At 33.8% G+C, this 21,508-nt stretch overlaps 1 pseudogene; it reads left to right on the top strand.

Moving 5' to 3' along the window:
• The first annotated feature begins 12,379 nt into the window (after nucleotides 1-12,379).
• Nucleotides 12,380-13,206, top strand: LOC112086848 (annotated as a pseudogene).
• The last annotated feature ends 8,302 nt before the right edge of the window (nucleotides 13,207-21,508 follow it).

Here is a 21,508-nt window from a genome sequence, read left to right as displayed (position 1 = left end):
AACACATTTATTATAAAATAAATTAAGTTATCAAAAATAAAAGAAAACAAAATCTTACATGCTCTTGTAACCAGTTTGCAAATTTATTTTCTCTAAGCGCAGTTAGATCGTTTTCACTTATCCCAGGATTAGAAGTAGTCATTTTCTCATCAAATAACCTAATATAAGAATCACAACAAGGATCACAACAATGTTTTATATGTATTAAAATTAAAGTATGTCCATATTAATTTCACGTACCTTTCAAATGGTCTTAATTGTTCACAGTTTCGAAGAACATATGTATGTGCGATATGGTAGTCTTTATCTTGAAGCCATATCTCTTTTTCTTTACCACTTCCCCTCCCTGGTTGAGAAAAAATGTCTGGAATTTCACCAAACTGGTGTGTTTCTCCGTGACTACCTCCATCATAATGTCGCTCTTCTGTTCGGCTTTTTGTCTTGATGTGTGGCTCAAAGTAATAAGTACAGAAACTAGAAATTTCTTCATTGATGTATTGTTCAACAATCGAGCCTTCTACCTTTGCCTTATTTTTTACTTTTTTTTAAGATGACCTATGTATCGTTCAAAAGGATACATCCATCTAAATTGCACCGGTCCTCCAAGTCTAGCTTCATGTGGCAAGTGAACTGGCAAATGCTCCATAACATCAAAAATGATGGAGGAAATATTTTCTCCAAATTGCAAAGAACCATACAGATGTTCTGATGCAATATTTCAATACTATCTTTATGTATAGTTCTTGCGCAAAGATCCCGGAAAAACAAGCTAACACCTACAAAAAATAATATATTATTAATTAGACCGGAATAAGTAGAGAGATAGTGCTTCGTGTACAGATTTTCCCATAAGCTCGGCAAACGCAATAGGAAGTAGACGCTGAATCATAACATGACAGTCATGACTTTTCATTCCTGTTAATTTTCCTCCTGAAAGATCGACACACTTAGATAAACTTGAAGAATATCCATCAGAAAACTTAACATCTTTTTCAAGCCATCGTAAAAAAGATGTTTTTGCATCAGTTTGTAGTCTGAAAATTGGGACTGGTGCCTTTCCATCAGTTGTTAAATGTAGCTCTTTGCGATTACAATACTCTGCCAAATCAAGACGTGATCTAACGTTGTCTTTCGTCTTCTCTTGCACATTCAGTAAAGTATTGATGATATTATCGAAAAAGTTTTTTTCGATATGCATCACATCAAGATTATGACGAAGCTTATGATTTTTACAATAAGGTAGCTCCCAAAAAATGCTCTGTTTATGCCAATTGTGAGTGTCACCGTATTGTCGTAATCGTCCGTAGTTTCCTCCACAATCAACTGTTTTGGGCAAAAAATTGACTTCTCTTAAAAGTTCCTCGCCTGTTAATATTTGAGGTGGACTATCGTTAATAACTCTTCATTTTCTGAAATTTTTCCGGTTTCATCGATAGCTATGATCTGTCGGTAGAAAACACCGATGACAATCAAACCAACTTGTTTTTCTACCATGTTTTAGCTGAAATGCATCTGTTTGATCCATACAATAAGGACATGCCAATCGACCATGAGTTTTCCATCCAGAAAGCATACCATAAGCAGGAAAGTCACTTATTGTCCACATAAGTGCAACTCGTAACTGATAATTCTGCTTGGTTGAAATATCATATGCATCAAAACCGTTCATCCACAAATCCTTTAATTCTTCTATCAATGGTTGAAGAAAAATATCAAGACTTTTCTTAGGATGATTTGGACCAGGAACTAGAATTGTTAGAAACATGAATTCTTGTTTCATGCACATCTCTGGTGGCAAATTATACGGAGTCAAAATAACAGGCCATAATGAATAGTTATGCCCAGACATACCAAATGGATTGAAACCGTCTGTACATAATCCAAGGTAAACGTTTCTTGGCTCAGTAGCAAAATTAGGGAATACCTCGTTAAAATGTTTCCATGCTTCTCCGTCTGAGGGATGACACATTTCTCCAGCTGTTTTTGAGTGTTCTGCGTGCCATCTCATATCTTTTGCAGTTTTACTAGACTGATATAATCTTTTCAGTCTATCAGCTATCGGCAAATAAAACATTTGGCGATGTGCTATTTTTTTCTGCCCAGGCTTTCGAGTTGGCTGAAATCTATCTTTTTTGCAAAATTTGCAATTCTCCTCATTTGCAGTATCTTTCCAAAATATCATGCAATTATCTTGACAAACGTCTATTTTATGATAAGGTAAACCCAATGACCGCATAAGCTTCTTTAAATCATAGTAAGAATTCATTGAGTTGTTACCTTGTGGCAAGTAATCTTGTATCAGCTGCACAATAGAGTCCATACAGTTTTGAGATAGATTATGATCTGTTTTCAAACTCATCAGTCGAGCTGCTAAAGAGAGTTGTGAAAGACCTTCTTTACAACCATCATAAACTGGACGTTTTGCAGCATCCAAAATATCATAAAATTTTTTGCTTCTGCATTAGGCTCTTCTTCCATATTTTGACCGAAACTTGACTCTGTATTACCAAATGCATCTGAAACCTTCTCCACATATGGATTCACTGGCTCTGTATGCGACTCAGACCCAAAAACATCTTCTCCATTATTCATAAAGTCGTCAACAACCTCAAGATCATTGTTTAGAATATCATAATCTTTCTCCATGAGATATCCAAACCCAATAATTGGACATAAAACCCCTATTATATAAATGTGTAGCCACGTGATCTTCTTGTAATCTTTTTCTATTCTCACACTTCAAACAAGGACAAAAAAGTTTTCCACTCTCAAGAAATAGTGGTTGATTCTTTGCAAATAGCATAAAATTCTCCAATCCTTGACAAAATTCTTCTGAAACTTGATTAGTTGTATGATCGATTCTTTCATACATCCAGCGTCTTAAATTTTTAATGTTGTTACTCGACGACATCAAGATAATCGGGAATATATCTGGAAAAAAAAGGAAGAAGCAATTAATTTAGACACCTTCAGTGACCTTCATATATACATCAATATCTCTCGCATGCTAAATAACATGGCATTTATTTAGACATCATCTAATTTTCCTGAAGTTGACATCTTAATTAATATTTTTTTTTGTCAGCATATAATATTAATGATCTAGCTCTTTGCGTTGACATCTGTGTTAATGATGTAGATTGCTCTGTTTTCATCTGTACGTTGGTGAAATAATTATAAATCGTGGAAGTCAGATTAGTAAATCCTGCGAATCCTGCGAGAATTTGGAAGTCAAATACTTATAAATCTACAGATTACTTACACACACTGCAAACCCTGCGAGAATTTGGTTTTGCAATAGGTATTTGATTAGTAAATCGTGGAAGTCAGATTCCCTTTGTAAAAATCAGAGACACCGAAGCTAAGTACTTTCTTGAACAGCTTAATTATAAGTATATATTCTACTGTAGTTCTTGGTATATAATTATAAACATAGTTATGTAATTTGTGTGCTATCAATACATCTCCACGAAGAAATCATATTTATGTGTAATTTACATAGTACCACTTTTATTTATTTTGATTAAAACCTAAACCCTTAATTCATCCAAAAACAAGAATTGCCACAAGGTTATTGGGATTTATTACCCAAATCAGGTCGTGAAGAGTTTCTGTAGATTGCTCTGTTTTGGTGAATGAAAAACAGAGTATTGAAAACCCTAGTTTTCGTGAAAGAGAACAAGGTTTCTAAGGATAATCAGTGAAGATATCGACTCTGTTTTAATTTTGTGAATGAAAACAGAGAGGAAACAGGTCGAGACAAGAGATGGGAAGGAGAAAAAAAATCAACTTGATTCTTAAACAAAAAGGAATCGAGCAGCAATTTTGTCTTGCTCTGATACCGTTTATGAATCGTGAATAACTTGTATTCCTTAGACCAATTGGCTAATGTTTATATACAATTCTTATCTCACATATTCCAAATACGAAAAGGAAAACCTAAGAAAAAAGGATAATTACTAAAAGAATATTTATCTACAATAGGAATATATCCTAATACCTAAGTTGTTTCTAGAATATATAGTATTTATGTATATTTATACATAATATATAATGTGTGTGTAAAAATTCGTTTATGATTAACATGTAAAAAAATATGATTCCAACGTATTTATATCTATTTCATAACTAATTGTGACTAAGAAAAAGTCTATAAAATAGTTTAAAAAATGCTACAAATTTGTCACATATTTTGGTTGCAATTAACTACGATTTTTTTGTCCTTAATTCGAACCAAATTATAACGGACGTTTAGTCACTGTATTGTCACAAATAGAGACTATATATCCAATCACTAATTCATAACAAAATTGTGACAGCAAAATTAGTCATAGTATTGTCACCATTGTTACAATTATTATTTTTGTCACAATGTTGTCACTAATTGTGACAAAAACTGGCTACAGTTTAGAAACGTCACAAGATTATGACGAAAATGCTACTTATTTGTGACAAAGGAAATTAGTCACAATATAGTATCTAAAATGTAACAAATTTGTGACGAATAATTTCTGTATCAAAATTTCGTCACAATAATTCAAATTTCTTGTAGTGTTTGATTAATTCCGCCAACTACGAACCCGAGTTCATCGAGCATGTGGTATGGTCATTAACATTATAGGAATGCACAATCTAGAATGTGCCGTTCTACCACCTTGCAATAGCAGTGATGCAATCGTACTTCACCTTTTGATCTCAAAGCAGCTCCTAGAGCACTCCAGAAGAAAGTTTTCCCGGTACCACCAAAACCGTAGACGAAAATAAAGACTCCACCAGCATCGCGGTTCACTGCATCTAATAAATCCCAAGCTGTTCATCAGTTATATTCGACACGAGCCCTATTTTTTTTTTCTCTTATTTCATTTATATTATAACTCTTCTCGTCACATATTAGAGTATTTTTGTATTTGTCGATCTCAATGTCATCCGTACAGGAGATCTTGTTAAAATTGGATAGAGAATTACCACTCGCAGCTTCTCAATCTCTGATAATGTAAAAATTTTAATTTCTTCATCATCCATAACTAAATCTGCGGATAGAATTGGAAAAAATAGCGGGAAACAATTTAAAGTGAGCACAACATACTTATTTGTGTAGAGTTCTGCAAGTTAAGATGATGGCAATAGAAATTGTAAGGTTCCAACAGAAAAATTCGTGAGTTTGTTAAAAACTGGATAAAAAAATTGATGACCAAAGTTTTGCAAGTTTTTGATTTTGGCAACTTCTAAAACACATTTCAAATTGGTAATAAAAAAATAGGTGTTTATTAGTTTAACTGGAAGCGACCTTTTTATTTGCCTAGAGTAGCTAAATTCTGCAATTATAGATTTATACGACAAACAAATTTGTGAAATTCATAGTTTATAAAGACGATTTAACATGAGAGGATAGGGACTTTGAAAACACGTCTCCATAGCTTATGAACTCTGGAACTTTCGAGCTTATTTAAAAACGATAAAACACGAACATGGCTGCATGTTTTATCATTAAATAAATTTTGATCAAATAAAAAACTTTGAAATCATGTTAGCAGGAAAAAAACAACTTACTTGAGGTTTTCCTTATCTTCTTTTGTTGGTGTAAAATATCATCCGATAGCATCCATGCATTTAGGATTGACCCAATACTATTTGATAGCAACATTTTAACAAATAGTTTACGTAGAAACTGTCCACATCCCTAATAAATGGCTTCTTTGATTGCTTCGATACATTATTTGTCATCATCCTAATGCAAAGCAAGCTTCTTAAAAGTAACATAGAGCACACTTTTTACTGTTCTAATATCTTCACAATACGTAGGTCCTTTCACGAGGTTAAGTAAAACTCATAGATAGTATACATTGCCTAATATGTAGGCGGCACATATGTGATCCTGCCTATAGTTTTTCGTCGTTTTTGTGGCTTCCAAATTCTTGCCTTGACATGCCATGCAAACTTAGTTGGAAAATCAGCATAAGGGAGCTCCTTAGCTTCTAGATACATATTATTGCATTCCATCCATGGTAAGAATTTAGACTAACTAATAAACATATGATTTAACACATCTTCAACCGGGTAATTTTCGTGATACACGAGAAGTTGTTGATGAAGATGATGAAACGAAAGCTTCTCAACTGCTATCGTACAAAACGGAATAACGAATGCCAAGATATGCCATACTGCCTCACAAGTGGACACATATCTGTATATTATATTGACTTTAGAAACCAAAAAAAGTTAATTGTTGAGTCTGAAGAATTTAACATCATAGAGGTATGAATTATAGCTTCATTGTGGTTATTTGTTTCCATATTTACCATATCCTATACAATTGTTTTTTTTCACTACATTTAACAAAAATTTACTAAATTTTTTAAAGTTCGCTTTGTAATTAAAAACAACTTAATAATACTTAGAAAATCAAATTTTAACCTACAACTATAATGTTCTTTTATTTCGTTTTCTTTGTCACTTTCACTAACTCCAACTCTAACGTAGTCAAGACCTTTGGTTATGTATTTGAACTTAATAGAGCATGATTGGTTGCACCATTCGACATTGATATGAGCTCAAAATTGAATCAATAGATCCCGATTGTATGTAATAACATAAGAGTTATCACATTCATCTCCCTTCTTATTAATTTTTCTACCATATTTCCGCATCCGATATTTCGGGTTATCAGCTTCATCAATAGTTGTTTCTGGATTAAAGGCCTTGGGGAAGAACTTTGAACATTTTCCAACCTAACCTACAAAGACTGCGCTGATTGTTTGTGACGCATGGTCCATGTAACATGATCTCACCAACAATCTCGTATAGAAAGGGATCTTCATCTTTATCAGGATTCTCAGCACCAATAAACTTGTTCGATGTCCTCATCAAGAACTAAGAAACTAAGAAAACGAATTATATACGCATGTGGTAATCCTCTTTTCTAGAACTCTGTTATGTATATTGCTGCATTTATGAGGCAATAAATCAATGCGTTTTAAAAGAAGATAAATGTTAAGAAAATTACTATGTGCTTGAACTAATGCATGCATCAAGCTTTTCCTAAACATGATTCCACGAGAGGAAAAAAAAACAAAAGGAGAAAAAGCTGGAGGACGACATATTTAAGCGTTTGGTGATGTGGAGCTGTGTGAATTGTAGGGTTAGGGGTTATGAAAAGTGGTTTTATATAAAGATAATAAGAATTAGGGTATATACTTTTTAGTATATTTATCTGCTTATTTTTTTTGTTAAACTTACAGTTAAGATATTTAGATGGAAGTATTAGAGAATGGTTTTTAGTATATGTTATTTTTATTTGATTCAGTTTGTCAAACTAACTATTTTGATATGCATAAAATTTCTCTTTCGTGGAAGAAAATATTTATTTATTTATTTTTTATATGTGTCTATTATCCTTTTATATCCTAAATATTGGCGTAATAGCATTATCGATTGTACTTTTTTGTAAATTTACTTTTTTTATTTATTTTAGTTTAGTTAAACTAACTTTTTACAATAAACAAATTTTATCCTTCGAATAACGAATTAGGTTAAATATCAGAATCTAATAACGAAAGAATTATGCTATACCAAAATTCAAGTAATCAAATTAATACAGAATTTCGATTAGTTAGTTGAAACATTAAAACCATACCAGAATATTTTGATTTTGTTGGGGTTTTATCAAAGAAAATGGCTAATCCCAGAATTCGACCGTTTACTTAAATCAAACTGATAATTAAACTTATATTGAAAACCAGCTGGTTAGTTGAAATTAACGAAACAAAATCAGAATTTGTTTGGTCAGGTAAACCATTTGAAATCATTTTAAAAAATCTTGGTATATTCGAAATCGGATTCACGGTTTTATTTAAGTGAAACCAACATGAGATTTTTATCAAAGAAAAAGTCTTATCCCGAATTTAACCGTTTTACCCAAATCAAACCGATAATTAAAACTTATATTAAAAACCAGTTAATTAGTTGTAATTAACGAAACAAAATCGGAATTCGTTTGGTCAGGTAAACCATTCGAAATCATTTAAAAAAAATCTTGGTATATTTCGAATCGAATTCTCGGTTTGATTTAAGTGAAACTGACATGGGATTTTTATCAAGGAAAAAGTCTTATTCCAAATTCAACCGTTTTATTCAAATCAAACCGATAATTAAAACTTATATTGAAAACCAGTTGGTTAGTTATAATTAACGAAACAAAATTAAAATTTGTTTGGTCAAGTAAACCATTCGAAATCATTTGAAAAAATATTAGTATATTCAAAATCGGATTCTTGGTTTGAATTAAGTGAAAATTATTGGTTTGATTTAAGTGAAAATTTTTGGTTGGATTTAAGTGAAAACGACACGTAAGCAAGTTAGACGAATAATAATAAGATATGTCATCATTTTTTTTCAAAGTCGCGGTGAGCGCGACACATCAGATTAAGACTTCACATGTAATATAATGATTCAATTCAAATTTGTTCATTAAATGTTTTATAGTTTTTGGTCAATTTTTAACCTAATTACCCTTAAATCAGTTATGACACTTTTAATTAAAAATAATTTTGAAACTATTTTAAAAAATTTCGAAAATACCATAAAAGAAAAATATTATATTTTCAGAAATTATTTAAGAAAAAAATATTTAAAGATATTATTAAAATATATTTTACGTAATGAAAAATGCGTGTTCTATGTTACGTAGAATCTGATTTCTCGTTCTCCGTCATTAATCTACCAGCTGTAGAATTTGTTTTCCATAATATTTTTATATATTTTACTGACTGGTGAAAAACATATTCTATATGTTACACTTTATTCTATATTATGTTAAAATAAAAGTTCTACTGAATACACTATATTCTACATGTTGGTAGAATATAAGTTCTACTTAATACATTCTATTCTATATTCTCGTAAAATATAAATTTTACTTATTAGACTAGGTTATCCGTTATTGTAGAATAGTTTTTCTACATTCATTCTTTATTCTACTAAATGAAAAATATGAATTCTACCAAAATCTGAGAAAATCTAGAAAAATCGGTTAACACCCAGAACTCAATATTTTTGAAAATTTTTAATTTTTTTTTGTTTGTCACGTTTTTTAGTTTTTTTATAAAAACATTTTTTGTTTCTTTTTTTGGCCTATCTTCTGTTTCGAACATGCTACATATCTATGTCACTTATGGTTCATGGAAATCAGGGAGAAATAAGGAGTGGATTTTTGTGGCTGATGAAGAAAAACGAGCTAGGTTAGTTTCTGTTAAATCAAATACCACTCTTGCAGAGTTAGAAACGGTGGTTCTAGAAGACTATGTAGTAGTCGATCACAAAGCTGAGTTCAATTATCTACCGAGTGATTTGATTGATACCTTAGGTTCTTCATCAGTCAGTATTGCCAATGATCATCAGCTCAAATGTTTCCTTGGGTACTCTAGAAAAAAAAACCTTGGTAAATCTGTGTGTGACATTCATCTTGTACGCTGAGCATCCTGAGACTCCAATGAACATGAAATTGATGAAGAAGCCCTCTGATTCAAGCTGTAGTAAAAATGATGACGCACTGGTTGTGAAGTTAGACGATGATGATATTAGAGGCAATGGCCAAAACGTGGAGGGAGAGTTTGATAAACCCGTTATGGCTGACAAAAAAGTTGACGTGGACCAGAATGTTCGTCTTAACTTGCTTGATGTTGTAAAGAAGGACCAAGATTTTAGAAGCAAAACAGAGTTGAAGGCTCTTTTGGAAATATTTTGCAATGAAGCATAATTATAATTACAACGTCCTAGAATCAACGAAACGAGTTTGGTGTATACGCTGCAAATAGAAGTCATGCAATTGGTGTGTTCGTGCACAATGTCTAGAGGGGTTACTGTATTTCAGAATCCACAAGTATGTTGGTCAACATACATGTGCTCCTTCTAATAAAGACATAGTCGGGAGGACAGTTTCATGGAAAACAATTGGTAATCTGATTAAGAATACGTATGAGGGTGCTAATGAAGGTCCTAAACCAAGAGAAATCATTCAGATTATTTGTACGGAGCATGGATGTGACATCTCTTACGACCATGCATGGAAAGCCTGTGAGTATGTGATTAGTGTTGTCAGAGGCATTTCCAGGAAAAGCTATGCAAAAATTTCTAAATATTTTCACATGCTGAAAGAAGTGAATTGAGGGACTCATAATTTTTATGAAACTGACATTGCTGGATGATTCAAGTTTCTATTTACCTCTTTTGGTTAATCGGTACAAGATTTTTACAAAACTATTCAGAGGGTCATCATTGTCAATCGGAGAACGACCTGTCATGGGAGTGGTTAATGGTGCAACTAAAAGTTGTCATTGCAGATGAGGTGGATTTTGCTTTTGTGTCAGATAGAAATACTTATGTAATTAAAGCACTTGAGAGAGTGTACCCACAATCTAGCCAAATAATCTGTATTCACCATTTCCTGAATAATGTGGTAATATATTTCAAGAAAGCGGGTTTGACTAGTTTGATTGCAAAGACATCTAAAGAGTACAAGGTTGCTGATTTTGAGAAAGATTGGATCCGAGTGATCCAATGCTTGCTGGTGCACGTGGTAATATCACTAGGAGCCTCTAGATGTATTTTAAACACTCCTGGATGCCAGAGATATGCTTGAAGTCTCCCAAACTCAGAAGGATCCAAATAAGGCAAGTTAGGAATCTTTCAGTTTAGAAATTGAATATCTTCCCAACCAAAATCGTTCTTGGTATGATTTTAATTTTCCCTTATTCTCTGGCAAATCAAGCTTCCAGAACAAGTTCGTTTGCAGCCTAATTCCTCCTGGTTTGGTCGGAAAACATATAATTAAGACATGCATGTCCAAATCGGGTAAGTTAAAAATCACCCGATTTGTAAGTTAAATAACTCCATTGTTTGAATACTGATCGCGCTGATTTCACTTTGTGATATAAGAATGTTCTCCAAGTGATCCTAGGTGCTGAATCTTTTTAGTTGATTTGGTATGCTCCTTGAAAGGCACATGTGTCTTTGTCGGACCCTAAGTGGCATGTTTTATGGAGCTTTGGTTCAGTTCTTGTCTGATGACCACATCAGCGATGGTAGTCATCTATTTTTTGTATGTGTTTATAGTGAATGTAATTGAATATATTTTGAGTGCTAACATGTTTTTTATAGTTAAGTACTATGTTATGATAGACACATATTGGTATTAGAATATGTGTTTTGTTTTGTAGTAAGAGGTTTTGTTCATATGAAGTAGTTGTCTATTTATTTGTGTGTGAATGTCATCATCTAATGTAGTTGAATATATTAAATATTCACATGTGTTTTTTAGTAAAACTAGGTGAATACCCGCACATAACGTTCGAGTTTTTCTTTTCAACTATTTCAATTTTTTTTTTTTTGAGAAAATGCTTTTATATTGAATGCAAGAGAAATAAAAAATATTACAAGCCCAAAAACTATAGTTTAGAGAAGTCTCTTTTTTCTAACAGATCACACACATAGTAGCCTAGTAATTTTTTTTTTAATTTTAGCCCAAGAAAGCAATAATGGAGAGAAATATTGAAACTCAGATTGGAGCATCTCGTTTCAATAAGACCACATACAATGAAGGTGTTGAATTTTAAATTCAACTGTATAATCTCCACAATTAGGGTGTTGAAAAAAAAATAAAAAAACTTATGTGGAGTAATTCATGTTGAAAATATTCAACTTGTTGAAACTTTTTTTTTTGGGCTCGCAAGAGACACATATCATCTCTAGGGAGGAAGTTGGTTTCCATGCGCACGTAACACGAAAAACCACTTTATCTTTTTTTTTTTTCATTTTTCCTTAATATTTTAGGATAAGACATGTGTTATTTTTTAATGAGACACATATCATCTCTAGTGAGGAAGGTGGTTATGATTTTTGAGATATTTTATCCCACCCTATCTATTCAACACCAATTATTATATAGAGAAATTCATAATTTTTATACTCTATAAATAGAGACTTGTTTCATTTCATTTGGACACGGAAAAAATCGAAATTTTTATTATAAATTTCTAATTTTTCTCCTCTAAACTCTCTTTTAAGTTTCTAAACCTTTTTTTAGAAAAAATAAATTCGAATAATAATCCTTTTAACACCCAAAATTCTGCTAATTACCCTTTTTCTTACCCATATCCCAACAATTATTAGTTTCAAAATCCATCTAAAAATCAACCTCAAAATATTCCAAATTATGGTCTTTCACAAAATTTTTCTATGCCTTCATCTATTCCAAACTATCATCCATATTATGGCTCAATGATGTCATATTCATCTCAACCACCCTCTTATTCTTCTACTCTAATAGGTAATGAAAATGTTCGGAGTGTTGGAGCAGTTGAATTTTTCCAGATTTTTTACACAAATGGCTCTTGGAAGGAGGAGCGGTGTTGATGAAGCCACTCCAAATGCAGGAGATTCAACCTCTACTCGCCGAAAAAATCCAAAATGGACTACTGAGCAAAATTTGGTGTTACTGAGTCAGTGGATTAAATATGGAACAGACAGCATCATTGGGAGAAACCAAAAAACTGAAGCATGTTGGGGTAAAATTGCTGAGTATAGTAATGAGCATTGCTCATTTGATCCTCCGCAAGATTGAATTGCATGCATAAATCATTACAACTATGTCAACCAAAAATTAGGCAAATGTATTGGCGCTTACGATAATGCTAGGCGTATGCAACAAAGCGGGTGGTCGGAGAATGATGTATTGGCGAAAGCGCATGAACTATATTCAAGTGATAAGAATGGGCATTTTAATTTAATTTCAGAATGGTTCGCTGTACGTGATCAACCACGTTATGGTAGTCAGGTAGGAGAAAATACAGGCTCTGGAAGCAGTGGTTTTAAGAGAGCCCACAATAGTGATGCAAGTGACTCTAACTCTGTAGGATATAGTGTTCGTCCAATGGGGAGGGAACTAGCTAAAAAAAACTAAAAAAAAAAGGTAAAGGTGCTGTCTTAGAAGTCGTTAACGAAGAGTGGAACGAATTCAAGCAATTGAAGGAGCAAGAATTAGAACAATTGGAAAAATTAGCCAAGAGACAAAAGAAGACCAACCAATTGATGAAAGAAAAGACTCAAACTAAGAAGATGAAGATGTTTATGAAGCTAAGTGAAAAGGAGCATCTCGATGATCGGAGTAAACAATTATTGGAGAAGTTGAGCCACAATCTATTTGGAAATTAATGGTTGTTAAGTGAATGTCTACTTTTTTCACTCTCTATTTTAATGTTTAGTTTTCATATGTCGCTTTAATGTTTGTCACATGTGTATGTCTGTAATTTATCATTTCGTGCAATAATGGTTGTTTGTCATTTCGTTCAATAATGTATCATTGTCATTGTTCCATTATTTTCTGACAATGTAATCCTTATCTTTTGGATTTCAATCACAAAATCTTTTAGGAGGAAATCTTTATCTTATCTTTATCTCTTGGATTTCAACCGCATGATATTTTAATAAAATCTTATCTTATCCTTCTCTTTTGGATTTCAACCAGACGGTCTTTTATAAATGGGACTCATTCTTCCATTGATGAACCAATATCACAAATCTCATCTTTACCAAAAACAAAAAAATTATATGGATCCATTAGAATTTTTCTTTGATATCGAAGCTTACAAAAGAAGATCTGAAATTGAAGAGAGGTATATCATCAAGCGGTTTCAAGAGCGTCGAAAAAAATAAAGGAAGACTATCCATGCCGTAACAAGAGAAAATACTTCAAAAGAGATCATGTAGCAGCAAATCAAAGACTCATTGATGACTACTTTGCCAATCAACCTACATATGATGATGCAATGTTTCGTCGGCGATTCCGGATACGAAATCATACAGTTGTATAAGCAAGTGTATCTCAGAGCTCCAACTGAAGATGACCTGCAAAGAATTTTTCATGTTAGCGAGCTGCGATGGTTTCCAGGGATGATTGGAAGTATCGAGTGCATGCAGAGGGATCACTCATCTCGCGTGGGAAGGTCAATTTACTCGGGGAGATAAGGGAACCACTACTGTTATTCTTGAAGCAGTTGCATCCCATGATCTCTGGATCTGGCATGCCTTTTTTGGGTGTCCGGGCACATTGAACAATATCAATGTTCTAGATCGTTCACCAGTGTTCGATGATGTTGAACAAGGAAAGACTCCAAGAGTGAACTTCTTCGTGAACCAACGTCCGTATGATATGGCATACTATCTAGCTGATGGTATATATCCTTTTTATCCAACTTTCATCAAATCAATTCGTCTTCCTCAAAGTGAACCAAACAAGTTATTTGCACAATATCAAGAAGGATGTCGGAAGGATATCAAACGTGTTTTTGGAGTGTTACAATCTCGATTTAAAATCATTCACGAACCAGCTCGCTTGTGGGACATAGCCGATTTGGCTATCATCATGTGGTCATGTATCATATCGTATAATATGATTGTTGAGGATAAACGAGATACATATGCGCAACATTGGAACAATTATGATCATGAGGCAAGTGGTTCTAGTGCACCACAACCATTCTCAAAAGAGGTGTTACCTGCATTTGCAAATCATGTACGTGCTAGATCCAAATTACGTGATTCAAATGTACATCATGAATTGCAAGCAGATCTAGTCAAACACATATGGACAAAATTCGGAATGTTTCGTGATTAAGTTTTAAGTTTTTGTGTGTGATTTAAGAGTTTTCTTATTTGTAAGTTGAGTTTATTGTACTAATTAAGTTATGTATGTTTTATTAGTTATGTTTTGTGTTTGTATTGTATCATATTTGAAATTTATCATAATGTATTTTGTTTTCACAATAATTTTTATTTGAAAAAATTTGTTAAGAATAAAAAATAAAAATTAATATATATATATATATTTTAAAACATATTATGTAATTTTTAATAATACTAATTTAACTTTAATTGATAATCATTAAAAATATGTAGTTATAAAGTTATAAAAGAAAATAATAAATATGAAATAAAAATGGTGGCGTAAAGTGTTGAATTTTATTTAAACAAAACTATTGTAGAGGATAAAATTGAATTGGGGGTTGAATGATTAGGTGGAAGAAAGAGAAAATGATGTGGAGTGTTAAAAGTTGAGGTGGAGGGTGTTCAATGTAGAAACTATTGTACATGGTCTAAGACCAAATGCAATAGGTAGGCAAATTAAGTGTTTTTCTATGCAATAGGAAAGAAAATGAAAAAGACAAATAGCCAGCTCAGCGATGCAAGATAAATTTTCCCTTGAAGAGAAATCTAACAAGGCCCCACTAAATTGCTGATGTGTCTCCTCATGACTCGATTATTATTTTTCGTTTTTTCTTCTTTTTTTTTTCCTTTTCCCCATCTTTCTTAAATGCTATTTCTACACAATAATTGATCAAAATTTTTTTTTTTACACAATTATTTTTAATTTTTTAAGATTTATATATAGAACTCTTTTTTATATCATTTGGATACCAAAAATATCTCAAGTCTTAACACTCTATTTTCATTTCTTCTATTACATTATCACTCTTTTTGGTTTTTTATTAATAATAACAAATGTTGTTTATTTATTAAAAAATAAATATATTATTTGAATTATTAAATTATATATTAATTAACTCTAATAAAAAATATTATAAATAAATTATTTTTATATTATAAAAATTATTTTTGTGGTTATAAATATATTAATAACAATAGTATTTATATAATATATAACAAAGATAAAATAAATAGATATGATAAGTTTTATATGATTTAGTGATGTGGAGGGAAAAAAATGAGTTGGAGGAAAGAGATATTAATTTGCCTTTCTATTGTGGAGTTGATTGTGAATTAAGAAAGAGAAATGATGTGAAAAGAGAATAAAATGATGTGGAAGAATATTTAAAAGGAAATTTGCCTTTCTATTCTAAAATATAAAATTTTTAAAGACACGTGGCAATTATATAGATGATGACGTGTCAAAAAGATGAAGAGTGTTCAACATCTTTTATATATAAGATACTATGTGCTGATAGACATATCTTAGTATTTGCAAAATATAGTTATCTATTTTGTAATACATAGATTTGTTACAAACTATACAATTAGATATTTTCTTAGATTTGGAAAAATCTTTATTAACAGAAATGAAATAGTCAACTATATTATGTTTCATAGACAAGTAAAACACTATAATATATATAACTATTTTAGTTTAGGTAATAATATTACAATTATCTATTTTGAAACACAAAAATTTGTAGTCATGTTACAAGCTATTTAGAATTTATCTGTAAACAAGAACAAAAAATAGTCATCTATTTTAGAACACATAAATATAAAATGTATTATGTAATAGATGGTAATTATTCAGTTCAAAAAAAAAAAAAAATAGATGGTAATTATCCTGCACACAAACACAGTCTGCACACAAAGAAATCATCGAGTGCATCAGTACATCTTTGCGGATTCTCTTCCGGTTCTTACTAGGACATCAACAGGTACATCGCCTATTGGTGAAATGCATTCTTTGGCTGCATTTTGACATTACATTGATGAAGATTCTCCACATTCCTAGACAGAAACACATTTTTAGGTAGTCATGTAACTATGAAAATTGCGTAGTCAATTAGTCTCACCTAACTATAACTCTAATGTAATCAACTACTCTAAATGAAAAAAGTTTGTAAATACGAAAATAAGATAGTTGACTATATGATCATTGTACTTAAAAAAATTATTTACCAACAGTAATCAATTATTCTAGACAAACTCAACTATATGGACATGGTTGATTAAGAGATAGTTGAGTAAGAGATAGTTCCTTATATATGGGCATGGTAGTCTCACAAATTGTGTAACAAAAGTAATAAACTAATTAAGGCAAACGGAGATTGGAATAATTTGAAGAAGAGAGTCCACTAGGCAAACACAACTATATCACCATACTAATCAACTAGAGTCATATACTCTGCAATTTACTTGTGACTTGACAAATATAAAAAGTAATCAACTAATTTATAAAATAATAGAATGAATCTACCAAAATGACATAGACAAAAAAAGAAACACAAAAAAAAAGCTAGCTATGAGTATAATGTAGTCGAACCATTATTAAGTTAAGACATTGCTTTGAGTATACGAACTGGGACTGTAGGTACATGTAAGAAATAGCTAGTTATATGGGCATGGTAGTCTGAAAATTTATGAAACAAAAGTAAACTACTACTTAAGGAAAACAGAAATTGGAGTAATCTGAATAAAATAGTCAACTACGCAAGCACACCTATACAACCATACTAATCAGCGAGGATTGACAAAAAACGAAATTATTCAACTATATAAAAAGAATATGATAAAACTATAAAAAGACGTAGACAAAAAAAAAGTACCAAAAAGTAGCTAGCTATGAGTATAATGTAGTCGGTCCCTTACAGCGTTTACACACAGATGTTGAGAATAACAAAAAAATGCGACGAATTTGGGTCGAAGAATATATGTAGGGTTTTTATTTTCTTAATTTTGGTCTTGGCAGCTTGTCATCACACTTAAATTCCTTAAAAATAAATAGAAAATAATTAGAAAAAGAAATATTTAGTGTCCGAAAACTCATACATTACAGAATCACATTCCGAACCCAAACCCTATAAATACTCGCAAAAGAAAATTTAAAAGCAAACAGGAACGTCTCTGTTTGTTGATTGGAAATCTTAGGCTGCCTCAAGAGATTTGAAGAAGATAGTGGAAGTTTAAGGTTTGATAATGAAACCGCCTGTTTACCTTTAATGCATGTAAGCAAACAATCTCTCTACCAAATTTTAGGTCTTTTAAGAGGAGATCGAACATTTTGTTTGATTTCTTGAATTTGACAGTAACCAAAATCAGAATATGGGATGATCAGCAAGTTGCCGAATGATTTGCTCTTATAGATACTATCCTCACTTTTTTTTTTCAAGAAGTGGTGGCAACAAGTATCTTGTCTCGACGGTGGTGTCTTTAAAGGATACACAGAATCCTCTATTCTAAATGTCTATATATTCTCCTTCTGTAAATACTTTTCCTTAACTGCTCTCTCTGGTGTATATATGTATACCATTTATCATCTGTATAGAATGAGAAAGATCATTACCTTACATGAACATGGTATCAGAACAGGCGATACCCTAATCTTTTTTTCTTTCTCTTCTCCTCTCTTCTTTCTCTCCGCCGCTGCCCTTCTTTCTTCTCTCTTCTTTTTCATTCTCCAACCATGACAACTGCAAACGCTGAAACAATCAAACAATCGATCTCAATACTCAAACAGTCCTCAATGTCAATATGACAAATGTGACTAAACTCACTCCGCAAAATTACCTGATAAGGAGTCTTCAAGTGAACGCCCTTTTTGATGGCTATGAACTCGCCGGCTACCTTGATGGTTCCAAACAAGCACCAATCACCACTGTCACGATCAACAACACTGTTGGCCCAAATCCTGTGTTCACTCTCTGGAAACATCAAGATAAACTCATCTGTAGTGGTTTACTTTGCCCAATCTGTTCCTGTGCAACCAATTGTCTCAAAGGCTAAAACCACCGCAGAAATCTGGCGCACCCTTGCCAACACATACGCCACACCCAGCAGAGGCCACACACAACAACTCAAACTCCAGATCCGACAGTGGACCAAGGGAACCAAAACAATCGATGAATATGTGCAAGGTTTTGTCTCCAGATTCGATCAACTAGCACTTCTCGGTGCACCAATCGGACACGAAGATCAGATCGACTACATCCTAGGAGGATTACCTGAAGAATTCAAAGTCGTTGCAGATCAACTGGAAGGTCACGATGAATCACCTTCAATAGCCGAGGTCCATGAAAAACTGCTCAACAAAGAAGCGAAGCTACTTACCATCGCCTCTGATGTACCCTCTATTCCGGTCACTGCTAATGTTGCAATATCAAAATACCATGGTTGCAATCAATCAAGTTCAACACAACGCTACTCTCAGAGCTGGAACCAAAACCAAAACAATGGCCAAAACTCATCTCGCGACAACAGCAATGCTCGCAACAACCAAGGTGGTTACAAAAAAGGTTATCAGGGACAATGCCAGCTATGTGGGATCCATGGACACAGTGCCAAACGATGCTCGCAATTGTCCACTTACACCAACTCGTCTGCACCAAATCCGATGCAAAACACCTACTCTCCCTGGCAACCGCGGGCAAATCTGGCTCTTGGAGCATCCCATCCAAAAAACGCTTGGCTCCTTGACAGTAGTGCAACACACCATATGACCAGTGACCTAAGCAACTTAGCACTTCATCAACTTTACCCAGGCAACGATGCAGTGCTCATTGGTGATGGTTTAGGACTACCCATCACTGGTTCCCTTTCTCTAAACTCTAACACTAAATTTTTTTCTTTAAATAATGTCCTATGTGTACCTTATATTCATAAAAATTTGATATCTGTATAATGCCTTTTTAATACTAACAAAGTCTCTGTCGAATTCTTCCCTGCTCAGTTCCAGGTGAAGGATCTGAAGTCGGGTGCCCCATTGCTCAACGGCAGAACTAAAGGAGACCTCTATGAGTGGCATGTCTCTACGTCAACTATCTTTTCATTTTTTACCTCGTCAAAACCAAAAGTTTCTTTAGATGACTGGCATTATCGCCTAGGCCATCCAAATCAATCTACTCTTAAGACAATTATTTCTAGTTTCTCGCTTCTTCATTGAAATTCAGTTTCTTCAAACATTATTTGTTCAGATTGTGTTACTAATAAGAGTCATAAATTACCTTTTGCTGATTCTTCGATCACATCTTCTAGACCTCTTGAATATGTCTTCTCTGATGTTTGGACATCCCCTATTACATCAGTAGATGGTTACAAATATTATTTTGTTTTTGTTGATCACTATACTAGATACTCATGGCTTTATCCTTTAAAAATAAAATCGCAGGTCAAAGAGACGTTTATCTCTTTCAAAGCTCTTGTTGAGAACAAGCTCAGAGTCAGGACTGGTACCTTGTTCACAGACAATGGGGGAGAGTTCATTGCTCTCAAATCTCTTCTCGCAAATGTAGGGATCACTCATCTCACTTCCCCACCTCACACTGCAGAGCACAATGGAGTCTCCGAACGCAAACACCAGCACATTGTTGAAACAGGCCTTATCCTTCTCACACGCAGGAATACCAGCTTCATATTGGCCATATGCTCTCGCTACTGCTGTTTACCTCATCAATCATCTTCCCACTCCTGTCATCGCCATGGATTCACCATTACACAAACTCTTTGGAGAAACGCCGCACTACGGCAAACTTCGCACTTTCAGATGCCCGTGCTTCCCCTGATTGCGTTCCTATACACGACACAAACTGGAGAATCGCAGCACTCTCTGTGTCTTCCTCGGTTACTCCCTCACTCAGAGTGCATACATATGCCTCCAGCCTGCCTCCGGTCGTGTCTATATCTCCAGACATTCAATTTGATGAACAAGTCTTCCCCTTTCGCATCACAGTCTCTTTCCCGGGGTCACCAGAAATTCGCACCACGTCATCCTTCCAACCGCCAGTCACAATCGTTCCCACCGTCTCTACACCTATCTCTCCAATCCCGACACAAGAAAACCCACCGGTTCCGGCGAATCAACCGGATACTGAACCCACTCCAAACCCAACACCAACCGACACAGCAGTTGCAGCAACTCCACAACCCAAAGCTCAGAAACAAACCCAGCCGATACCCAGGCCCAACAAATACCCCAACATCAACCAGGCCCGCATCCATCTCAAATCTCCACTCAAAATACATTTCAGTCCAACAACATTTCAGTCTCAAATTCATCCCCAACTCCAAATCAAAATCAACATCCGATGCAAACCAGATCCAAAGCCAACATCCGAAAACCAATGACCAAACTCAACCTCACTGTCGCTCTCTCAACGACTCTTCCACCAGAACCTACCACTATCAACCAAGCTCTCAAAGACGAACGATGGAGATCTACCGCTTCCGATGAAATGACAGTGTTTGCTCAAAATCACACCTTTGATCTTGTTCCAAGACCTTTAAATCACAATATTGTTGGCTGCAGATGGTTATTCAAATGAAAATACTTACTCGATGGCTCTCTTTGCAGGTACAAAGCTCGCCTCGTCGCCAAAGGATACAACCAGCAATATGGAAGATACTATAGAGCAACATTCAGTCTGGTAATCAAAGCCACCACAATTCGCATCATCCTCGACATTGCTGTCTCCTCCACCTGGCCAATCAAGCAACTAGACGTCAACAACGCCTTTCTACAGGGCACTCTAAACAATAGAGTATACATGGAGCAACCACCCAGATTTGTGGACCAAGATCACCCGACTCACGTCTGTCGTCTTTGAAAGGCAATATACGGACTTAAACAGGCTCCATGAGCGTGGTACCTGGAACTAAATACGTTTCTACTGTACCTCGGATTTCTAAACTCCCTTGCTGACACATCGATGTTCGTACTCAAGAAAGGACACGATAATATTTATCTCTT

The sequence above is a fragment of the Eutrema salsugineum genome, unplaced genomic scaffold (genome assembly GCF_000478725.1).
Source record: "Eutrema salsugineum unplaced genomic scaffold, Eutsalg1_0 scaffold_2, whole genome shotgun sequence".
NCBI lineage: Eukaryota > Viridiplantae > Streptophyta > Magnoliopsida > Brassicales > Brassicaceae > Eutrema > Eutrema salsugineum.
This window is presented reverse-complemented; position numbering and strand designations above follow the sequence as displayed.